The sequence below is a fragment of the Lemur catta genome, chromosome 10 (assembly GCF_020740605.2).
Source record: "Lemur catta isolate mLemCat1 chromosome 10, mLemCat1.pri, whole genome shotgun sequence".
NCBI classification, from domain to species: domain Eukaryota; kingdom Metazoa; phylum Chordata; class Mammalia; order Primates; family Lemuridae; genus Lemur; species Lemur catta.
In genome coordinates, this window is record NC_059137.1 from 77,954,360 (window position 1) to 77,968,510 (window position 14,151).

The following is a 14,151-nucleotide window of genomic DNA, read 5'->3' on the forward strand; positions in this document are numbered from 1 at the left end:
GATAGTAAATTCAGGAAATGTATGAATCGGCGAGATCAATTTTATTTTGCAATTGTGAGTAAAAATGGGGTCAATGCTGGGCATGCTCTTTCTCAGTCCGTAGCAGATTCTGAGGACCGTGCACATGCAAGTTGTCAGCTACCACTTCTAGCTCTAGAAGGCCTGGGAGAAACGGGTGAAGGGGCCAGTATTGCTGAGTACGATGGTTGGGAAAGTAATCAGCTGGGAAGACCACATTAGTCAGGGTATAGACCAGAGAGGTGACCACAGCTCTCTGAACTTGCCATTTTACTTCTTCTTTCTTTTTTCTTTTTATTCAGTTCCCATAGGGACCATCAAAAATTGCCAGTGTCAACTATATTGCAAGTCATCATGGCAGGGTATTGGGAAAAGTTTTCAATTAGCAATAATTGTGCCTCAGATAAACCTCACTGGCTATGATACTGCCATTGTGCAAAGCTCCATTTTACTTCTTGACTTACCATTGGGTTCCAAGTGTGAACTGTAATGTGAAGAGTTGAGCAGAAGGAGGTCGGTCTTAAGTCTTGTTGAAAAATAGATAAACTCTAAAATGCTTTAGGTTGTAGAGAAGCAAGAAAAAATTTTGGTTATTGCTTATGCCTTTATTAAAATACCTGGCAGAGCTATTTACTCATCTGATTTTTCTTAGCTGCATTTGTATAGGACGTAGGTCAACTATGTTGTAATAAGTGAAGACTGGAAATGCCAATAAGCCAAAAGAAAAATACATTATTCACAATTCTACTCCTAAGAGATTACTACTACTTTTTAGTTTAGCTGGCAAACTGAAAAAAAAAAAAAAAATTCCTAAGATGGTTTATGTAAACAAATTTTCACATTAAAAATATTCAAATAGAAGAGATAAAATTCATAGAGGCCAGGCTCTGCTGTAAATCCACAGTTCTTCTATTTGGTCTCTAGAGCAAAGAATCAAGCTTTTCTAGGACTAGTTTCTAACCTAACATCTTTCCTAAAAACGTCTCCATTTTTTCTGTTCTTCTGGGGAAAAATGAGGAAGCTGGAAAATCAAAGCCCCAATCATTCATCTAGCTGAAAGGTTCTCAATGTGTGGTCCTGGGACCAATAGCATCAGAGCCACCAGGGGAATTGTAAGAAATGCAGATTCTCAGGCCCCACCCCAGACCTCCTGAATCAGAAACTCAGGGGTGGGCCCAGCAAGCTGCGTTATCACAGGTCTTCCAGGTGACTGCTGCACACTCAAGTTTGAAAACCACTGCCCCTTGAGATGCTAGAGTGGGTCTGGGGACGATGACAGGTGGACCACTCAGGGGCTCCGGCAGCCTGTGGTTTGGCTCCCAATGTACAAGGGTGCTACTCTGTTGTGTCTGAGTGGAGTTTCCAAGTAGAGTCTAAAGAAAGAAGAGGCAGCTGTTTAACCCGGAGTTCAAGTGGCTGAGAGAATCAGGAGCATCTAATTTAAGACTAGAAAGAGCAGTTTGTATGGAGATACACCTTAAAGGCAAAATTAGGGTCAATGAATATATTCAAGAAGAATAATTACAATATTCACAATTATTCAAGCACTGCCAACTCTCCTGCCATTTGTATAAACTAATTTCTTCTGCCTTTATTAGAACAATTAATGGCTGCCAGCAAATAATATTGTATTTGTATTTCCTTAAGCATATTTGTGTATGTCATCATCTTACTGCAGGGAGCAAAGCACAATGAATGTTTATTTTTTTTAAATATGAAAACATTTGTCTTAAGCCAGCATTTAGGCTTTGGAATTAAAATACAAAAAATTATTAATACGTTAATTAATTGTTTCTGTCTGTGTATGTAAAAATTATTTTCTATTTCTAAAGACTTTGATTCTTACTAGCTGAGTGATCATAAGAGGGGTCTGAAAACTTCAAGTCTTAGTTTTTCACCTGCAAAATGGGATAGAGTCAAATAAGATAGTGCATGTAAAACTGATTTCTAAGCTACGTAGTATTGTCATTACCATTATTATACTGTTATTATATAATTTTTTAAACATAAACATTAATTAGTTTATTAATTAGTTTAATTGGTATTACTTAGTTTATTATTATTTCCATTAGTATATTTAACTTTACTTAGAGGACAAAGCACTGTGGATATTTATTTTTTAAATATAAAAACTCTTTTGGTCAAGACACAAAATCATGACGTCAGTTAGCATTTAGCATTTGGAAATGAAATAGAGAAAATGTATGCATTTATAAGTAAGGAATACTTATTGGCAAAGTTACCAAATAGATGTTTATTTATTGTGCTATTATAATGAATAAAACATTCATAAGTAAGATCCTGTGCATTGCTGACTGTCATTAAGTGACAATATTGACAGAGGCCTAGCCCCTACTAGGAAATGTAATTTGCATCTTGGGCAATTTTCTCTCTCTCCTGTAATATCTTACGGTTAGGCCAGCTGCAAAACACTGGAAAATAAAAGCATATTTTCTTTTGCATTAACATAAGTGCAAAAATCTTTAAAATATTGGCAACAGTAATCCAGCAATATATAAAAAGGATAATGCCTCGTGATAAAGTGGCTTTATCCCAGGAATGCAAGGTTGCTTTAACTTTTGTAAATGAAACAATGTAATTCACTATATTGTATCACAATTGATTCAGGGAAAGAATTTGACAAAATTCAACACCTATTTGTAAAAAGAACTCTCAAGAAATTAAGAATACAAAAGAATTTTCTCACCCTGATAATGTGCATATACAAAAAGTCTACAGCTAACATACTTAACAGCGAAAGACCAGATGCTTTTCCCCTAAGAATGGGAACAGAACAAGAATGTCAGCAGACACCATATCTATTTGACATGGTACTGGAGGTCCTAGCCAGTGCAACAAGTCAGGAAAAAGAAAGACAAGACACATGTACTGGAAAGGAAGAAGTAAAACTGTCTTTATTCACAGATGACCAACATGAAAAAAATCATAAGTTAATCTTCAAAAGAGTGATTAAACTTAATATGTGAGTTTAGCAAGATTGCCGGATATGTACAAATCAATTGTAGTTCTTTACTAGTAGTGAATAATGAGAAATTAAATATTGGAAGTGACATAGTAGCATCAAAAATATGACACCCAAATGGATCAATTTAACAATCTATGTATAATACCTGTACCCAGGAAAACGGCTTGGCAAGGCTCTCACAAGGACTCTATGAGTCAGGTACTTGTCTTAGTCTATTTTGTGTTGCTATAAAGGAATACCTAAGGCTGGGTAACTTATAAAGAAAAATGATTTATTTGGCTCACGATTCTGATGGCTGGAAAGTTCAAGATTGGGCATCTGCATCTGGTGAGGGCTTTAGGCTGCTTCCACTCCTGGTGGAAGGTGAAGGGCCATCAATGTGTGCAGAGATCACATGGTGAGAGAGGAAACAAGACAGAGATGGGGGAGGTGCCAGGCTCTTTCTAACAACCAGCTCTGTGGGAACTAATAGAGTGAGAACTCCCTCACCCCCATGAAAGGGTATTAATCCATTCCTGAAGGATCCACCCCCATGGCCCAAACACTTCCATTAGGCCCCATATCCAACACTGGGGATCAAATGTCTACATGAGATTTGGAGGGGACAAAGATCCAAACCATAGCAGCCCTGTTAGTTTTCTCATTTTGCAAGTGAGAAACTGAGGCTTAGAGCAATTGAGTTTCAAGGATATGCTGCCAGGAAGGGTCTGAGCTGGATTTTAAACTAAGGATCAAACTTTTAACCTTCACACTTAATTGCTTCTCTGAGCAGTATTAGCTCCAGTGTGGGTCTTCCCATTGATGGCAGATCTGCAAGTAGACTGGGGAGGGATGATACTAAAATATGGTAATTAATATTTTGTAGAAATGCAGAAATCTAGGCAGTTACTTGAAGGGAGGAACATATGGTGATGCAGAAGCTGTAGGTCTTGAACCTAGGATCCATATTCCTCAGCCCCAGCTCTAGAGATTCTGCTTCCGGAGAGCTGTGGTAGGTGCAGGAATGTGCATATGGAACAAGCTCCCTGGGTCCCCCTGACCCAGGTGATGTAAGGACCTCATATTGAGATATACCACCCCAGAAGTTGTCATGGTGTGACACTTCAGAAGGAAAGCATACTTAACAGTTGGCTGAATGTCTTGACATCAATGAAACATGGGCAAAAATTGAAGACATGAAGGGAATTTGGCAAGTATGAAGTTATGATGATCCACTGAATTAAAAGTAAGATGTACATATCTTTCCAAGTACCATAGGAACTTATATTTATAATAGCCATGAGAATGAAAGACTACAGAGGGACTCCTCATTGGCAAGAAGTTGCTAGGAAGAGGACTGCACCATGGCCTTCCCAACCTCCTCCTTATTTCTCCAGTCTGCAGGGACTCTGTTGACAGCACATGCCGTTCCCCTGGGCCGGCAGCAACACCTCCGGGGCTGTCACTAAGCAGGGCCCTTTTTTAGAAATCAAGTGAGGCCTGGGCTACTTTTGAGACTTTAATACAATAAAAATGAATACAGCTGACACAGGATTAGCAAAATAGCAGTATATATAACATATATAGTTTGCATTTAATTATTTAGTACTTTTAACACAAAAAATTCAAGGTAATATAATTTTGAATTCACCAGACAATAAGATTTCTTTATAATATTAATTCATGATAGGAGATGTAGTCCAGAAATGGAACATGACTTTAAAATTGTATGATGGGCCCAATTTTCCAGTCCTGTAAATGTGTCTATCTCTAAATGTACATTAACGTCATTTGGAGATGATGTCAAAGATCTAAATTTGAGGCCCTTCCTGAGAGCAAGGTCCAGACCAAACAGCTCTCCTAGCCTGCCCCAGAATAAACCCTATTGTTAAGTACAGTCATGAGTTGCTTCGTGACGGGGATATGACATTCTGAGAGATGTGTTGATAGGCAATTTCTTTGTTGCTCGAACATGATAGTGTGTACTTACACAAACCTAGATGGTATAGCCTACTACAAACCTAGGTTATATGGTATAGCCTATGCTTTTTCCCATAAATACAAATACATATATGTACACATACATATGTACATATATGTGTGCTTGTGTGTGTGTATACATATACAATCATATGTTGCTTAACAACAGGGATGTGTTCTGAGAAATGTGTCGTTAGGTGATTTCATCATTGTGCAAACATCATAGAGTGTACAAACCTAGATGATATAGCCTACTGCACACCTAGGTTATAAACCTGTACAGCATGTTACTGTACTGAATACTACAGGCAATTGTGATGCGATGGTAAGTATTTGTGTACCTAAACATATCTAAACATAGAAAAGATACAATAAAAATATGGTATAAAAGATAAAAAAAAAAAGATATACCTGTGTGGGGCATTTACCATGAACAGAGCTTGCAGGACTGGAAGTCTTTCTGGGTGAGACAGAGAGTGAGAGGTGAGTGAATGTGAAGGCCTAGGACATTACTGTGCACTGTTGTAGGCTTCATAAACACTGTACACTTAGGCTACACGAAATCTATAAAAATTTTTCTTTCTTTGATACTAAATTAACGTTAGCTTACTGTAACTTTTTTGCTTTATAAACTTTTAAATTTTTTGACTTTTTGCAATAACGCTTAGCTTAAAACACACATCGTACAGCTGAAAAAAATATTTTCTTTCTTTACATCCTTACACTATAAGCTTTTTTCTATTTAAAATTATCTTTTCTTTTTAAACCTTTTTATTGAAAACTAAGACAAAAGCACACACACAAGACCTGTACAGGGTCAGGATCATCAATATCACTGTCTTCCACCTCCACATCTTGTCCCCCTGGAAGGTCTTCAGGGGCAATAACATGCATGGAGCTGTCATCTCCTATGACAACAAGGCCTTCTGGAATCCCTCCTGAAGGATCTGCCTGAGGCTGTTTTATAGCTAACTTTTTTGTTGATATGTAGAAGAAGTACACCCTAAAATAACAATAAAAAGCATAGTAAATACATAAACCAGTAGCAGTCCTTTCTTGTCAAGTATTATATACTGTGCATAATTGTACATACCATACTTTTATACAATTGCCAGAGAAATAGGTTTGTTTACACCAGCATCACAGCAAACACATGACTAATGTGTTGCTCTGTGTCATTATGACGGCTCCAACAGCACTAGGTGATAGGAATTTTTCAGCTCCATTATAATCTTACGGGCCCACTGTAACATACACAGTCTGACATTGACTGGAGGATCATGGTGTGGCACGTGACTGTGCTTTCTACTCTTTCAGCTCTTTAAACTTGCAAGGAACTTTACAAGAAATTTCTTGTTAACTATCCATGTAACTTAAATGTTGAAGATAAAAGATAATGTATGATTCTATTGATGTAACTTTCAAAAACAGGCAAAACTTATAAATTGTGCTGACAGTCAGGATAGTGGTTATCCTAGGGTGTTGGGAATATTCTGTTTCTTATTCTGGGGGCTGGTGACATGATTCAGCTATAATCTGTGCACTTTTTTGTATGTTGTTTCAATACAAATTTTACGTTAAGAATGTTGCTGTAAATTGTAGAATTCACAGAAGTGCAGCTGCTGCTGCCTCAGCAACGCCTTAAATCAGCGGCACGAAATTGGATTGAGTGGCTTTCTCATCTCCAGGAATAGCCCTCGTTGGCTGGGACACAGGATGCTCACCCCGCTGGCGTGTCCGGATGGCTGGCACCACTGAAGAGCTGGCCCATTAGCTTCTCACTGGTGAATGTGGATGAGCACGTGCAGAGTGTCGCAAGCCCAGATATGTGAAGCCTCTGGCAGAAATTCCTTGGTTTGCAACTCCAGCCTAGGCAATGGCGGCATCTTGGTGTCCCCGAAGTGACTCATTCACCGAGTGTGCGTGTGTGTTCTTCTCATCCTCCCCAACATTGTTGTCCCTAGAGCTTCTGTGAGTGACAGGATAGAGTGAAGCGGGGCCTTGCTGGGAGGTGGAAAGCCTGCCAGCTGGCCTGGTGGTCTGCTTGGCCCCCAGGAGGCCATTGCTGACACCTGGTCCCATATGGCAGTGCATGCTCAGGGACGTGAGCCAGGCAGTCCCTTGGAGTAACAGTGACACATTCCTAGCTCTGTGGCCAGAGCAACAGGAGGCGGGGAGGCGGGGTGAGAGCCTTGGCCTGGGGGGTTAGTGCATGTCCTCGTGGTAACTGGCAGTGTGAGTCAGGGCTGGTCCCTTTGTCCCTTGGAGCCCTGCGATCCTTGTGAACAGAGGACTAGGTATCTCTAAGGTCTCTTCTGGTGTCTATGATCTTATGATTATAAAAATAAGATTCTTGTTGAGTTTTCGAAGCTCACCAGATTTTTTCCTCAAATCCACTTACTTCCACTCCTGGCCTCCGCATCCCATGTCTATTTATATCATGGTCTAGATCGAATACTGCTTCCCATATGAACTCTCCCCAAGAGCGTGTCAATGGTCTGTCATACCTGTCATCTCATTTATAATATATTCTGTTATTATATCCGTGTCTTGTAATTGCACTTGAGATGGCAAAGTCCTTCATGAAAATGATAGTATCATCTTTCATCCTCAGTAGCAAGGATCCCCAATGTGGGGTGACTGACTTGCAATGATTGCCTGCATCCAAATCACACAGGGAACTTAACGGTTCAGGTTTCCAAGTCCAGCCCCTGGAGATTTTGATTCAGAGATGGAGGGAGAGACCTGGAAATCTACCTTTAAATAGCATGTGTAGGGTTTCCAAGCCTGGCTTGAGAGCTCCTCCCCGTCCTCCTCCACATTGTGGTTTGCACTAAGTTGACACATATAGGCAGAATTAGGAGAGGGATGTAAGTTACCACCTTTTTTAGTCATCTAAAAATTTTCCAGAGTTCACAAAGATGTAGAACGTGAATTAAGATTGTGGTATGCAATGAAAATAATGTCATCAAGTTGTTCCAACAGTACTTTCTCATGTTTGGAAATGTTCTGTGCCATGAAGATAGACTGAGTGGCATATAAAATTTTATTTTCCAAATAATTCTTTAGTGTTTGAATTGAATTAGGCAAATTTTCTTTTAGAGACTTCTGCAGCACTTAATTCCCCTTTCTACCAAGTTCTTTGACCCCTTCCCCCAACCTGGCCTACCTACCTTTACCTATAATCCATGCCAATTTGGGGTAAGTATAAGCTTTTGCTTCCCTCTTCTTCTATCAGAACCTGCTGTGTCTCATTCTTTCTATTTATTTATCTATCCATCCATTCGATGAGTGTTGACTGAGCCCTGCTTTGTTCCAGGCACAATCCTGAGCCCTGGGAATGAGGCAGTGAATAGAACAAGTTTGGCTCCTGCCCTGTGGGATTTACGCCCTCAGGGGTGAGGCAAATGTGATATAAATGATTACAAGTAATTAGCAAGAGCCTTACCGATTTATCACATCTGTTAAGCTAATGACATCTAAACTACTGGCTGCTAATGACAACATTTTATTCTTCCCAGAAAATATTTGCAGTTAAAAAGACTTTAGTACCTTGCCTTAAGAAGAAAGGAAGGAGTGGAGTGAGGGTTTCAAAGGAGATCTGTTTGTGGAGGGGATCTTTTCTAACATTTTAAAAATTATAATATGTAGCCAGATGCCTACTACACCTGACCAAAATGTCCTCTTATGCAAAATAGCATTGGTTTCAGGTCATCTGAATAGGATTTCCCAAAGTGTGGCACATATCCTAACGGTGGGATGCAAGGTGTGTTAGGTAGTTGGAGCAGATGTGGTCGGTGCCCTGAGCAAACTACCCTGGCACTGGCGGCTCCTCTCTGTGCTGGTGGCTGCTCACTGCAAATGCCTGTGACTCTCTGCCTGAGGCTTGCTCAGGTTGCCGGATCTGGCTCAGCCTACCTACACGGCAAGCCTGCCGTGCTAGGGAGTTAATGTCCACACCCACAGGAGGAGCCTCCAAACGAGGAAGGCATGTTCTCTACCTCTCTCAGAGGGTCCCTGGGAGACTCAACCCCAGTCCCTATAGCAGTGTCTTGCTCAATAACATCGCATAGACTCTCCTGTCTTCACTCTTGTTTCTCCAGGGCCCTAGTGCTGCTTCCTGGGAGGAGCATCTCTCAAATAAATGATTTGTACTCTAATCCTGGTCCCAACCCAACCTAAAACAATGGCACATGGGGACATACTTTTATTTTAATGGCCATGTATTTTAACATGTATTAAGAAAAATATAAATTGCACATCGTATCTGTGACTTTATGGGTGTTATTGAAGCTTAAGTTAAAAAAGTCAGTTGAAATAGAAGGGGTAAGTAATGGTCCTCAGGTACTAGACAAATGACAAGGGGAGGACGTGGGTGGGGGACATTGTTCTTGAGGCTGCCTCTAAACCGGGGAGCTTCCAATTTTGCAGTAAAGTCAAAGGCACAGGTTCTTAAGGTGAGGCTCCTAAACAGGCTCCCAGGGGGCCACGAGCCCTTGAAAGGCTATACATTATGCAAAGTGTTACGTGTTTGGATCCTCTTCCTCCCAAAAGTTCATTCTTTCTTTAGTCTCTCAAAGGGGTCTACCACTCAGAGTATCTAGAAAAAAAAAAAAGAAAGAAAGAAAGAAAGAAAGAAAGAAAGAAAGAAAGAAAGAAAGAAAGAAAGAAAGAAAGAAAGAAAGAAAGAAAGGAAGAAAGAAAGAAAGAAGACAGCGGGAAGGAAGGGAGTGAGAAGGGAAAGGAGGCAGGCAGGCACTCTCGGGTTTTCCACTTTGTTCATGTAACTCAGAGCTCTATTCCTGTTGCAAAAAAGCAAAAACACAAAATAAAACAAAACAAACAAGAGGGAGAGGAATGAGGAGATGGATTTCTGATCCAAATATAAAAAACATGTGTTTGTAGGACTGGGTTACTTGATGACTTCAGAGAGATGAGATATCCACTCCCCACCCCCACCCCAAATAATAAAACTGGAAATGCCTTCTGAGGATTTTTATTTGCCGGGAGCGATGGATATAGCCCAAGAGTAGCATCTGTGTACAACTCGAGTAAAAAATCTTCAGTGGTAAAGATTCATTAAACATCCAAATCTCCCAAATATCAAATGGCAGGATAAACAAGACTTTTGTACATGCAGAGCAAATTTTATTTAAGTGACAACCAAGACAGTTTCTGTTGTTTCATAAAGTAGGACTTTTGTTAATAGCAAAACCAACAAATCCAGGAAACCAAGCTAATGCATCTTAATGCCTGATATTGATACATATAAAAAATTCAAGATTTCATAGTCAACTGTGTATCTGTCATACAGATTGAATTAGTTACGATTAGAATCAGCTGTAAGCAGTAGAAAATCCAAAATAACAAGTGGCTGAAAAAAGATAGAAATTTATTTTTTTATATGAAAGTCTGGGTCAATGGCCCAGGGGTTGTTGTAATTGTTTACAATACCAGGGAATATTGTGTTCCTTCTCCATATTGTTCACTAGTCCCATGTTCACCTCATTGCCCAAGATGGCTGCTCCAGTCCCAGCCATCATGTCCACATTCCAGCCAGGAAAAAAGAGTAAAAGGAGAAGCTTCCCTTTCAGGACAGTTCTTTGATGTTGCACACACCACTTCCGCTTACATTTCTTTACCCAGAACTTAATAACTTGACCATACCTATTTGCAAGGGAGGGTAACAAATGTAGTCTTTATTCTGGGGGGTCATATGCTCAGCTAAAAATTCTACTGCCACAGAAGAAGGAGAGAACAGATAATGGGTAATATCAGCAATCTTAAGCCACTCAGATTTCTAATATGCAGGTAGTTCCAAATGGTTAATTTTAGCATAATATTCAACTATAAGTCTTATTTAATGTGTCAATGAAATTGCTTGACCCTAAGCACCCATTTTTAAAGCTATCTCTAATTAAATCTTTGCTGACATTCATACATAAAGTATATTTTTCATTTTGAATGTCTGCTTGATGCTGGGCAAAATCCAGCCCACCTAGAATAAACAGCATGTCTCATTTGTGGATTATTGAGACCCTTTGTTCTTTCTTCCTTTCTGTTCACCATACTTTTGGCCATTTTCCCATTAGTTAAAGTCTCAAAGGAAAAGGGAAAGTAGGATTAAAAAAATAATAAAGTCCAATCAGATGGCTTTGCTCCTTCTTAGCAAAATTTCTACAAGGACTGAAGTAGAGGAGATTGAAAATAAGTAACACCAAGTCGTGGGGTTATCTGTCCCTTATGCCAGGCGATGGGCAAGTCCTCTTCCTTGCCCTCTGCAATCCTGGCGTCAGCCCTGTGCAGGAGGTCGTGTCGTCCCCGCTTGGGAGAAGAGAAGCAACTTGCCTGAGGAAACGGTTACTAAGGGGCAAAGCTGAGACTGCAGTCCGGGTCTCTGTGACCCCCAAACCATGCAATTTTTGAAAAGTTCATCTTGCCACGACTTTGCCATCACATCTCCCCTGGAGAGGCAGCTTTCACATTAACATTGGCCGGCACTAAAAGTAGACCTGGAAGACGTAAACAAAGTGAAGAGGTTCCGAGCGTGCTGGGCGGCAGCTCCCGAGGTCTCCCTGCCCTCGGCCGGCACAGGAGCTCCTGGCACTTGCAGAGTGGCACGCAGGGCTCTCGGCCCGGGTGGCATGTGGAAGACGGGACGCAGCACCGTCTCTCCAGAACGCTTTAAAAGAGCAAGGATGGCCTCAGGACGGCATTTCCTTGGCTTCTAACGCTACGGTGCTTGAAGGGAGATGGTCACCGAGGCGGAAGGCGGTTTGGGTGGAATCCATCGTCCCTCCCCCGCAGTTGGCGTGCGACCGTCCTGTCCCGGAGTGTGACAGCAGCCCCTCGCGCGCACCCAGCGCTTGCTCCGCCGCAGCCGCTCTGCCAGCTCCTCTCGGACGGCTCTGAGAGGCTCTCTGTGGGGGGGTTGGGGACTGTAACCTAGAATTTCTGACTCCAAAACTCACGTGCTTTAACTACCAGGCAGTGTACCTTGTTCGTAAGCACACACCGGAAGGCAGTTGATAGGAAAGTCTGGAAAGAAAGGATGGGTAGAATATATCTGAATACATATGAGGAAAATTTTAGGGGTAATACTCTCCAATAAATTACATGCAACAGGTTCTTGGATTTGGCATTGAGAAACCCTGGAATTTTTCCTCAACTCTGCTCAGGTTTCCTTTTGCTCCCTTTTATAGCTTGCTAGGGCTGCCATCACAGAGTACCGCAGACTCGGTGGCTTAAACAACAGAAATGTATTTTCTCACAATCCTGGAGGCTGCAAGTGTGAGATCAAGCTGTCAGCAGGGTTTGGGTCCTGCTGGGTTTGTAGGTGGTTACCTTCTCCCTGTGTCTCCACCTGCTCTCTGCCCGTGTGCGTCTGTGTCCTAATCTCCTCTTCGTATAAAGACACCGGTTGTACTAGATTAGAGTCCACCCTAATGAGGTCATTTTAACTTAATTACTTCTTTAAAGGGCCCTGTCTCCAAATACAGTTGCATTCTGAGGTTAGGACCTCAACATATGAATTTTGGGGAGACTCAAGTCAGCCCCTAGCACCACTTCAGGGAGAACAGTGACAAAGAGAACACTGTTGAGCTATGCTTACTCTCCAACCCTGTAAACTTTAGTGCAGAAAACACTTAACATAGAAGGCCTGAGGCTGCTGTCTTTAGAAAGACTTGCTCCCAAGGTTGTTCCTCGGCTAGTGTCAGGGCACTTGGACTTCGAGAGGGTTCCCATCATTCCCAAAACTGGCAAGAGAGGCTCACGGTGCCCACAATGCAGTTTGTGCTGAACACCTGCTTTCCTTCTGGGAGTCTGGAATTTTGGTGCCTACGTGGCAAGATCCAATAAAAACCCGGGACAATGCATCTCTTATGAGCTTCCCTGGTAGGCAACACTTCACGATGTTGTCACTACTTGTTGCTGGAAGAGATAAGAATGTCCTGTGTGACTGCACTGGGAGTGGACTTTTAGAAGTCTGTGCCCATTTCCTTTCCTATTGGTGATTTTGCTTTGTATCCTGTTGCTATAATAAATCGTAGCCACGATTGTCATTATTTGCTGAGTTCTGTGAATCCTCCTGGTGAACGTCAAATCAGGGGGTGGTCTTGGGGATCCCCAGCATACTTTCATAGGTTTGTTTTGATAGCTGGCTGTGGTTTAAAGATGCCATCCAGTTGGGACTAGGAGTAGACTTGGAGCAGGGTTTATTATGTGGTACCAAGATTATGAGAGGTAATACAAGAGAAAAAAGAGCTGCAGAGTTGTCAGAAGATGGAACATGTGTAATATAACTTAGAAGAACATGGACGTGGCCTTGGAGGTCAGGCGTCCGTTCAACAGAAAGCTGCAGTCTCTCTCTGCCTGGCCATGCTGTACCACCGACTTGGTGTGGCCGAACCCTGGCTGCCACGAGGGCAGCCCCAGAGGCAATCTCATTCTGCAGAGTGTGAGAAAGAGATACCCTTCCCTCCCCTGCTCAAAATCAGGAGAACCCATCTGGCCACTTGGTGTGTCTGCCCATCTCTGATTCCTTCCCTTTAATCCGCAGGCCAGGGGGCAGCTTCTCTCTCATAGCCCCTGTGGGTGGCTCTCACCCACTGCTACCCACCGGGATCGCCACTGGGACGTTTTCCGCTGGCATCTGTTCTGATTGGTCAGTGCCTGCATTAACTATTTTGACGATCACCCATGACCCTATGCCACATTCCTCGTTGCTGGAAGAGGTAAGAATGGCCTGTGAGAGAGATGTGGAACTAGGGCTCAGTTAGGAGGCTTGGCTGCAAGCCAGGGTTTCTTCTTTCATCCCAAGCTGCCTTTCACAGTGGACCTGGCACGGAGGAAGGCTGGAGAGTGTCCCCTGTGTAAAGGCCTTGGGACCAGGCAGGGGTCAGTGCAGGGGGTCAGTGCAGGAGGTCACCTGGATCCCCATCCCACCCCCAGCCTAACTGCTGGGTGGGAGACTGCGGGCAGCTCCAAGCCCAGAGGGACCAGCTAGCGGATCTCTGCCCTGTTGCTTTGAAGATTTCTTCCTGCGTTATTATCTTAATTTGGGTCCCCCAGAAGCAGATCCTGACACGAGCTGCTGAAGGAAATCTAGGCAGGGGAGTGGGGAAGTGAGACAGCAGGGAAGGGAAGGCAGCCAGCACACGGTGTGTTTTCAAGTAGTCACCTCTGCG

At 42.3% G+C, this 14,151-nt stretch overlaps 1 non-coding gene across 1 annotated transcript; it reads right to left on the minus strand.

The window, feature by feature from the left end:
- Positions 1–321: 321 nt before the first annotated feature.
- Positions 322–461, minus strand: LOC123646833. Its single transcript, XR_006738068.1, has one exon. It is a non-coding gene; the product is annotated as a U4 spliceosomal RNA (small nuclear RNA).
- Positions 462–14,151: the final 13,690 nt, after the last annotated feature.